The 9784-nt window shown below is 36.5% G+C and overlaps 1 long non-coding RNA gene across 2 annotated transcripts; it reads left to right on the forward strand.

Annotated features, from left to right (window-relative positions):
• The first annotated feature begins 6 nt into the window (after positions 1–6).
• On the forward strand, positions 7–9728 carry LOC104910740. Of its 2 annotated transcripts, none has more exons than XR_004159640.1 (3): positions 7–6645; positions 7298–7423; positions 7759–9728. It is a non-coding gene; the product is annotated as an uncharacterized LOC104910740 (long non-coding RNA). The 2 variants fall into 2 exon arrangements; XR_004159641.1 differs by having other exon boundaries at positions 7–2465; positions 3271–6645; positions 7298–9728.
• Positions 9729–9784: the final 56 nt, after the last annotated feature.

The following is a 9784-nucleotide window of genomic DNA, read 5'->3' on the forward strand; positions in this document are numbered from 1 at the left end:
AGCCAGGAAATACTTTGGGTAATTGCTAACTTATACTGTCAGAAGATGAAATCTTCAAAATACATTCAGTTTTTAACATACAAGTTGTTGACTTGAATGATTAAAAAACCTCTAGCAAATGTAATTAAATTTTAATAATTAATATGCAGTTTTATTTTTGTAATTTTCCAAACTGTGATAAGAAATGTCTATTCCCAAAAAGTTGAGTATATAGAATCTCTTTCATTACCTGTATTAAACTTGTAATTCACCTCAACTGATTAAGAATGTTTATGCAAGAGCAGAACAGCAGGGAATCCATTTAGGTAAAGCACTCTGATGAATAACTGTAAGCTTAAGATTAACCTGGTATCTAAATTCTTGCTACATTCAGACTAAAGAACATAATGAGATATTTAACGATAATCTTCAGACTAGAATCTGAGAAAGAAGTATTTGATGCAGAATGAAAGAAAGGGATTAGTTTTGCTTTTCTCTTTCCCCTCCTCTCCAGCAGCTCAATTTTATTCAGTGCAAGCCATCTTGCAGTGCAGGCTGCTCCCTGCAGAGTTTGTGGAATTGTGATGCTCATGCTCTGTATCCTGATTAAAAGGCAATAGGTCCACTCAAAGTTAAAGTTATGGTAGAATCTGAACAGTGGAAGTTATTCTGAAAGAAGACAAAGAAATAGATAAAGGATAAAGAAGAGATGAGTGAAAGAAAAAAAAAAGAGGAAAAGGAGAGTGTGTCTGTGAGAAAAGAGAAAAAAAGGGCTGTGTGTGTATTAATGGTTATTTTGGAAGCAAAAGGATAGTTTGTAAAAGATCCCAAGAGATAATCATGTTTCTTCAAACCTTCACAGCCAGCACGTTAGTGAAAGTAATCAATGGAGATTTTCTTCCCTTCTTCCCTTTCTTCCTTCCTTTCTCTGTAATATGAATATGTTATTAATTCTACAGATGTTTTTATGAGTTTCTGGGGAATTAGAAATGAGCACAGCTTTAAGAATATTATGTATACATAATTGCATGGCTCTGGCAACAAAGAGGAATTGTATCTCATGTTCAGGATAATATTTTTATGCTATAAGATTTAGATAATGAAAAGAAAAAGAATTAAGATGATGATTTAATAGCCTTTAATCCTGGTGATTGAATAAATGAGGTGATGTCTTGCAAGGCAAAGAATGACAATATGCTCACTGTACTTCCTGAATGGATGTAGACACTTCAGTCTTTGATAGCACTTTCATGTTTGTTTTTCCCATGTTACTGCATTAAATGCTGTAAAGGCAACTGAATAGCAAAGAGCACTGTAACAAAAAAAAGTATAATTTATCTTGAGAGAGATGAGAAAGATTATGTCTTAGAATATTACACTGGGTAAATGCCCAGTAAAAAGAGGATTGTAATCATTGACTGAGATCTCTGTTTGGTGACAGTCAACATCATAGCAAGAGGAAATGCAGATGATTCCTGGTTTTTGTTTCTGCAACATAGGGATGGGTTATTCTATAGAGGCTGAAATAAAAAGTCACTGGCAGAATGACTCACTGAGGGAGTAACTTTGATGTAACTGTCATATTCTGATCCTGTCAGAGGTTTATTAAGTAAATAAGACCTTGACAAGCAGGAATGCCAATGGTATCAATCAAATTTTGAAGACATCCTGTATTTTGGTTTGAAATATCCACTACCAAATGGATCTTTTCGTTAGTTCAGTTCCCTCAGTGGAAAATTATGAAAAGCGGGTTATGTGCATGTGTAAGATCTGTGTATATGTTCACTGTCTCACACGTGACTAGCATGGATCCTAATTTCTCTATGTTTTACCACAGCTAGAGGAGAAGATGGGTGCATTCCTTCTACGTGTAAATGAAAAATGTTCTTGGCTATCAGTTTTGTCATTAGAGCTCAATTTTCCATTTTGTATATGGAACATATGTTGCCAGAGGAGGATCATATGTTGTGGATAGAACTGTAGTTGTAACCTAAAATTTTCAATGTTCTGCTTGACTTTCAAGAATTAGCAAATTCTTATTCTTACAAAATGTTCCTAAGTTTCTGCATATCTTCATGCAACATATGTTTTGAGGCATGCTACATATGTAGCATATGTAAATAAAAACTTGTGCATTTTTGTTAGTGTTTATGTATAAGGTTATTTAATGTTTTGGTTTTTTTTCTATTTTATCCAGGAGATGTATATACGATTAACTAAATGGAGTGGAAATCAAAGAGAGGATTGATTTAGGTACAAGTGGCCTAGAGGGAAGAAACAGTTGAGGGGTAGTAGCTCTTTGAAGAAATATCACAGACAACAGAATTAACACGGGCAACAAGACACGATTTTTCACTTCCTTCATTAACATTGCAGATAAAAATAACTACGCAATTTTGATTTTCAACTCTCAATCTGAATTGTCACAGCAGTATGGATGGTATAAAGAAGATAAATCGGGTGACTTTGTTCTTCATTTTATAATGGTTAGAAACACACTATTTAAGTAAATAAATACTCAAGTTAATTGCATTTTGGAATTAATTGTATCATGTAATCTGAAGAGAGATTGGTATAAAGCACGCATATTAATTTTGAGATTCTCTTAAGTCACATTTGTTTAGGAGACAGGTTTTTTTCACACAGGATGTCTCCATTTGCTGCACTATCTCAAACAAACAGCAACATTTGAATTTTTTAGAAGGAAATATAAACTCAATAGGGAACATTTATTCCTTTACAAAGTGATTTGGTTGACTCATGCCCTGAAGAATGATGGCTTGTATTAGATAACTTTAATTAGTTATAGCGAGTCATTGTCTTTTAAAAAGAAATATCATTTCTTGCAAGACAGAAGCATCCAATATATAACCAATCTGAGAGTGGACCTTAAAACAAATTGAGGTCAAATCATGTTATATGCTTAGAAAACTTAGTTTATGGAATACAAGTAAAAGATTCTATTTTTTTCTCTTAAATGAAAATCTGTATCAGACAGTAACGTAGTTCTTGACAATAGAATTTGGTCCCCACATCAGGAATGTATGTCACAGACAGATTGGATGTTTCATTGTACTGCCATTCCCATTCCACTGGTTGCAGCATTCAATTTTTATGTTCAAATGTCATTATAAAGCAGCTGTTTGTTTTGAGAAATTACTAACGATGGGTGTATTTTGCTCTCAGTTTTCTAACAGAAACACAGGAGAGTGAGAATGGCAGCAGGGTAGGAGATTGTTACAACTGAAGTAATCTTTACTTGCAAATTTCTTCTGCCTTTTGATCTGTCAGCAAGTCCCTCTTCAGAGCAGATGCAATTTCCAATATGTTAACAGCAACGGAGATCTCTGCAGAGGTTGAAAATGAGCAGTGCTGACACTCTAATCTGTGAAGCTGAAGAGAGATGTCTTGGAAATTTGGGGCCCAAAAGGTACAAATAATAATAAAAAAAAAACATTGAAAAAAATACAAGAATATTTAATTTGCAAGTATGTTTATCAGTATGTAAAATGTATAGTAAATAGAGTTTTGGACAAAGTTCTTGGAACTAAGAAAGATAGATACTTTATTTTTAGTATCATAGTAACATACCCACCCAATAAACTCCCCAGCCTCTGTTCTAAGAAGCTTGAGAGTTTGCCAGAACAGCAGAACACCATTTTTATTTTTAGTAGAAAATACAGATCTGTTATTAGCAGCAGCAAAATGTGGAATTTTGCACATTTGCAGGAAATTTGCAAACAGCCATACACATAACAGTCTGTTTTTGACTTTTACCACAGATTTTCCTCTCAAAATCAAGGTGTTATGTAAAGAACGTCTTTCATGACTTGATGCTCCAGGCACAGAGCTGAAGTTGTAGGTTTCTCCTCCTTGTCCCCTCCTATCTAATGTTTTTTCTCTCCTCTTCATCCTCCAAAAAAAAGAATGAGACTTGATGGAGCATTCAGTTGTTGCTTTTTTTTGGTAGAAACAGTCTGTTAGGGCCATGGAGAAGATTGCCCAGGACACCTGAAGGCATTATTTTGTGCCAGTCATCGCAAGGTATGGTTTTTAAAGTGTTCATGATCAAAAATCTAAGAGTTGGACACTCATTTCAACTGTGATCAATGTATAGTTGGGTAATTATAAAGTAGAATAAAGCTGAAAGTTTATTTGAATTGCCAAAAACAGCTTTCTTAATGGGAAACACATTGAAACTATTTCTCATTCGGAACTGAATGAATGACATCATGGCTAAAACCTTCAACTGACGGTATATTTGATACATATCAATAATGTAAAGTTGCCGTAGAAAGCAGTCTACGGGATTTCTAATACTTCAGCTATTGTTGAGTGCTGAAAAGTACTTCAGATTTCTTTTTCATAGGGACCCAAAGCAAATTCTCATGGGTTTTTATCAAAGAAAAGACAGAATTACTTTTGAAATGCTGCTGAATTCTCATTAAGTTTGAAATACTTGTACAGTATGCAACATCTGCAGTCTTTCTTTTCTCCACAAAGAACAAGTACCACATGCAAGATAGAATATTAATTGATTTTTTCTTTTATGCATTTTTAGTAATGCAAGTCACTTGAGGAAAAAACTTAATTGCAATGGCACAACATCCACAGACTCTCAATAGGCGGAGTATAATGAATGATTAAATGTGAGGTCTCACTACTATGGCAGAAAATTGGACAAACCTAATGATATCAATGGCTCTTTCATTTTTGCAGATTTCTTATGATTAAATTAAAACGGGAGCCAAAAATTTCTCCAGCATAAAAATCACTTAAGTGTTCTTGTTACATGGAAGTGAAACAGAAGTCGTGATTTCAAATCTTTTTCACGTCCAGTAGCCTCCAGAGAGTGTGATAGTAGCAGTGGTGCACCCAGACACCTTGAAGCTGATCTATTTGCTGACAACCTGAGAAACAGGAAGCCCTTTGTCTCTAAAGGTCTCTAAGATCCAAAGAGGCTTCACAATGGGTTTGTTACCAGTGTAGCAGGGGTACATGCAGAGAAGAAACTCGTCAGTGTTTCTGTGGTTTAAAAAATGCAGCACATGGTGCTATTTAAGAAACCTGCCCAGTGAAATCACTGCAAGTCCCATTGTAAGGAGATTCTGTATGGATGTTAGACCCATTCAGAGTTCTTTCATTATAAACAGCAGTTTCTATGGTCCTCAGAAATTTTTATTCTTGAAAGAACCCATGTTTTTTATTCTGGCCATATCTCTACCACTGCTTACTCAAATCAGTATAGCTGAGGTCATTTTGCATTTCTTGTCTGGGGTTGTCAAATTTATTTTCAGCCTTGTCAAGTTCACTCTTTGCTTTTTTTCTCTGTGCCAAGGGGACATTTAGTATAAAAGTGCTTCTGTTGGCATTTCTTCTTTTGTCCTCCTTTTGACATACTGCCTTTTGTGCCACATATTGCTCCGTGACTGCTCCTGGTTGATTTTAAACCACAGACTATTTTCTTTCTTTTCTTCATCGTCTCTCTTACAACCCTAATGCAACCTTCAGGCTCCCCGTGGGAAAAGCAGATATTTATGGTATTTGGTTTGCTATTCTTGTTTCATCTGAAGTGAACTCAAAAATTTGATCAGAATACCTTGAAAAATAAATTATGCAATTCTACACCAGGATTTGGGAAAAGTGTAGTTTCTCTTACCAGTAGTAAAATGCTCCCAGTGGTACACTCTGCATCATAAAAATCATCTCATCAGCTCTGATGACTTTTGAAAAACAAAAGCCAAGCACAGCTTTGAGGTAGATTGAAATCAAAATATTTTCAAGTGATACGCTATCGAATGGAGAATAGATAAATCCCACAAGGGCAAAATTTCATTACTTATTAATCCCATAATTTGCTTAAATTAATAGCTACCTATAGTCAGATATTTGTTCTCTTACTGATAAGCAACTCACAATTCAATTTTGTCCTGGGGGGCTCACTACCCAGAGTTAAATTGCTGTAGATAAAATCAATCATAGGTAAAATTTAAAATGTCTTTATTGAAAAAAAAATCAAAATAAGTAAATACAAAATAAATATAAAAGCCAAAAGGTTAGGAAGTAGAATGTATAAAAACTAAATGGAAATTTGTAGAAATTTGCTTCAGTGGTAGAAATCTGAATATAGTTTTTAAAACTCTGTCCTATTGGCAATTTCACATTTTAACAATGAATGTAGGAACTGCTAACTCATTCCAAAATCATATTCTCTTTCTTGAACAGGTAAAGAATCAAAAGTCAAGGAACTGGATCCAAAACACCTCCTTGCCTTTGGCATAAGCTCTATGATATCATGTCTGAAGCAGAGCTTAGAGACTGCCACGTGGCACACATTTATAGCAGCACTGATCTAATTTGTATTAGTAAGCAAACTGCCTACTGAATTTTTCTACTGAATTCATGGTACCGATTATAGTAATCACTTTGCTACACTACTGTAAACAGCTTCCATTTGTTCACAGATCAGTTCACAGATTGATCTGTAGAGTAAAATTACACATTTCCATGCTTGCCTGTTTCTATGCACTTATTGATTTGTTGTGTATTCACCAGGAAGCCCCCAGCACGTCTGTGGCTTTTATAGCATGTGGTGCTAACCAGGGAAGCACTGCTCACTCGCTCAAGCTTCTGCCGGGTGCAGTGGTTCAATCTTCAAAATTTGGAGTAAGTTCTGTCACACAAAGCTGACAACAGCCTTTTTCTGTTGGTCTGTCATTTTTCCATCCTTCAGTTGTCTGTATCTGCATGTTTCCCAGATACAGACAGATACATCTCTCAAAAAAGGGGCTATGGTCATTCATGAGCTGAACAAGTAGTTGTATCAAACCATGCTCTTGGAAAAGGCGGATTGAGAACCAATTTATGGATGCTGTTTTATTTAATATCTTTGTCAAAAGAAAGGGTATTCAGCTTGAGCACGTTTTGCCAAGAGAATTCTGGATTGTCTAGAACTTTTACACATCTTTCAGCATTACTAAGGGTCAAATACACAGCTACTTTATACTGTGGACTCACATTTTTCTGTGGAACTTGATGTTATCCCATGTGGTTATTTCTGCCATAATTCTCTTTTGGGAGTGTACATGCTGTTGCCAGTACGTAATTAAATGTGAAAATGACAGAAAGCTCCCGTCACAATTTAGATTCGCTTGGAAACACTCATGGTCAAGCCTTTCTTCCGTTAAAAAAAAAAAAACAACTCCAAAAAACAACTCCAAAGAGACCCACTGTAATAAAAATATTTTTATTAAGGAAATTGGAAGAAACATCACTCTTACTAATGAATAATTGTCTTGTTTAAAATATATACATTTAGGTTTCTGTGATGCCATCAGATTCTTCCTTCCTTCCATTTTGTTTTGCACTTCTGTGGAATAAAAATCTGCCAATAATTCCTCAGTGAACATCTTAAAATTTCCTCCCGTGAGAACCTGCTGGACGGGTGAGTCTCCACAAGTCTCTCCTGGAGTATTTGCCTTAAGATGGAAGGGTTTTCTGTTTTGTTGTCCTGCTTGCACAGCCCTGCTTGTCCTTCATGTGCAGAATCTCCCCAGGGTCTCTGGCAGTTATTTTGCAGTTCTACAAACTTGGCAATTGACCTTTCTTTCTAACCCAGGGCAAGGACAGCCACAATTCCACAGGAGATAAAAAGCCATGTGCAGATCCACATGTTCGTGAGCTGTGTCACTCCTATATTTCTGCTTGTTCAGGACTCTTTAACCTACAGCGTATATGTATGACAAAACTTTGCCGTTGTTTTGGTCTGTTTATTTCCAGGAATACAATCCAAAACTGTGTGAGAACTAATCAGTGCTGTACTTGGCATGAACTTAAGGGCACATTTGTATACCTCGAAGTTTAGAAAAATGTGGTGAGTAGATGGTCTTCAGATCTCTGGAGCAACCCTTTCACATCCAGAAACAGTCCCGCTCTTCAGTCCCATTTCAGCTGTATGGGCTGGTGGCAACCACTGCTTAATTGGAAGGTCACTGTGCCACCAGCCTTTTCTTTGCCATGGCAAAGACCCAACCCGCTAATGAAAATGAGACAGTCTGGCCTATACTTGAAGGGAGAAAGTGCTAAGCCAACCATCTTCCATTTCTGAAGGGACAAAGTATACCTTTCCCAAGCTGTTCTCTAGGGAAAGCAAGCTGTGGGGTATTTGTGGGGAAAAGTGCAGTTGTTAAGGACTATTTCGACAGTGACAACAGTTGAAATAGTAGCACTAACTATTTACATAATAACCTGTGTTACTGTATTGAAGAATTTTTTAATCTGGACACTGGAAAAGGCACAACGGAGTCTGATTAGCTCAGTTTACAAGACTCTGAGATTAAATGCTCATCAGGGTATTACATTTGATGTTGGATCAAATTAAATCTAGCAGTGGAGTGGTTCTTTGCTTTCTCAAACTAATAACCATGTATTTCTGCTTTGCTTATCTGAGGGCTATATCTGTAGGTAAATGCCATAAAATAAAATTGCAGTGGTACACTTGTGAAGTGGATATCAATCAATCAGGATAATTAAACCACTATTCTTCATTCTCCCTCATTTTTATTTTTAATTTTTTATTTTTATTTTTTTTTACTGTAGATGGATATAATTTTATAACTGAGACTGTATAACATAATGTGGAGCTTAGGTGTCTATCATGTGTGTCTTAGTTTCAGCTGGAACAGAATTGATTTTCCTCAGCATGTCTGAGAAGACACTATGTTTTGGTTTTAGGAGAAAAGCAGTGTAAACAACACCAGCATTTCTAGTTGTTGCTAAGCAGAGCTATACAGAGCCAAGAACATACAGTTTTCCCTACAATCTTGCCAGTGAGGAATGGGCCAAAGATGCTGGCAGTGGGGGAGTGAGCCAACAACTACATAGGGCTAAACTATCTGTCAACTTAAACCACAGTACTTCAGAGAAACAAAACCAGCAGCTCTAATGATCAGAGCCAAGCAATCCTAGAATGTGCAAGAAGGTTCAAAAGAGGAAGAGGAGGGATAAAGCATTAGTAGACAGAACCTCACTTACAGTTATTGGGCAGCCAGCAGTGTATTACCATCCCTGAGCACGCCCCATTCATGCCACAAAACCAAAGAAATGTCCAAAAATTGGATAACACTTTGGCAAACACCCAAAGAGAACAGAATGCAGCTCGAGTGTTTCTGAAAGCCAGGCATCGAATTTGCGTGACAACATACGTCTGAGCCTGCTTTACAGACACAAGACATGGGAAGAGATAGAGGGAAGAGCTCTGCCACAGCTGTCAACACTTCACCCAAAACTAAGACACCAAATTCCTCAGTTCAGTTTATAGGCATTTCCTCATGGTTAAAGGAAGGAAATAAATGGTGGAAAGGCAGTATTCCCGGTAAGAAATTAGCAGCACTTTGATTTCTTGGAGAGAACTGGAGACTGTCTGTTCTGTTTGTGTGGGAAGGAATATGTTTCCTTTTTATCCTTCACCGTTTGAGCAGGGTTCTGAGTTTTCTTATCTTTGTCAACAGAAACAATTGAATCATGGATTATCGTAGAGTTAATAGGTATACCATCTCTGGTCACTAGATGGAGGTAGGTAACCAAAATGAGGACGAATTGCACGCATCTTCTACCTTAAACTCTGTAGTCCTTTGGACTGCAAGGAATCTATTTTATCCTTGGAAATGCTTCTCACACCGGCTTGCTTGAGAACAGCATGACATCAGTATTTGCCAAACCATAGGTCTGTATCAAGCAAAACTTATTCACTGCAGTTTAGTTTTAAAATAGATATCTATATACATGATATACACATATATATGGT

The sequence above is a fragment of the Meleagris gallopavo genome, chromosome 4 (genome assembly GCF_000146605.3).
Source record: "Meleagris gallopavo isolate NT-WF06-2002-E0010 breed Aviagen turkey brand Nicholas breeding stock chromosome 4, Turkey_5.1, whole genome shotgun sequence".
Taxonomy (NCBI): Eukaryota; Metazoa; Chordata; class Aves; order Galliformes; family Phasianidae; genus Meleagris; species Meleagris gallopavo.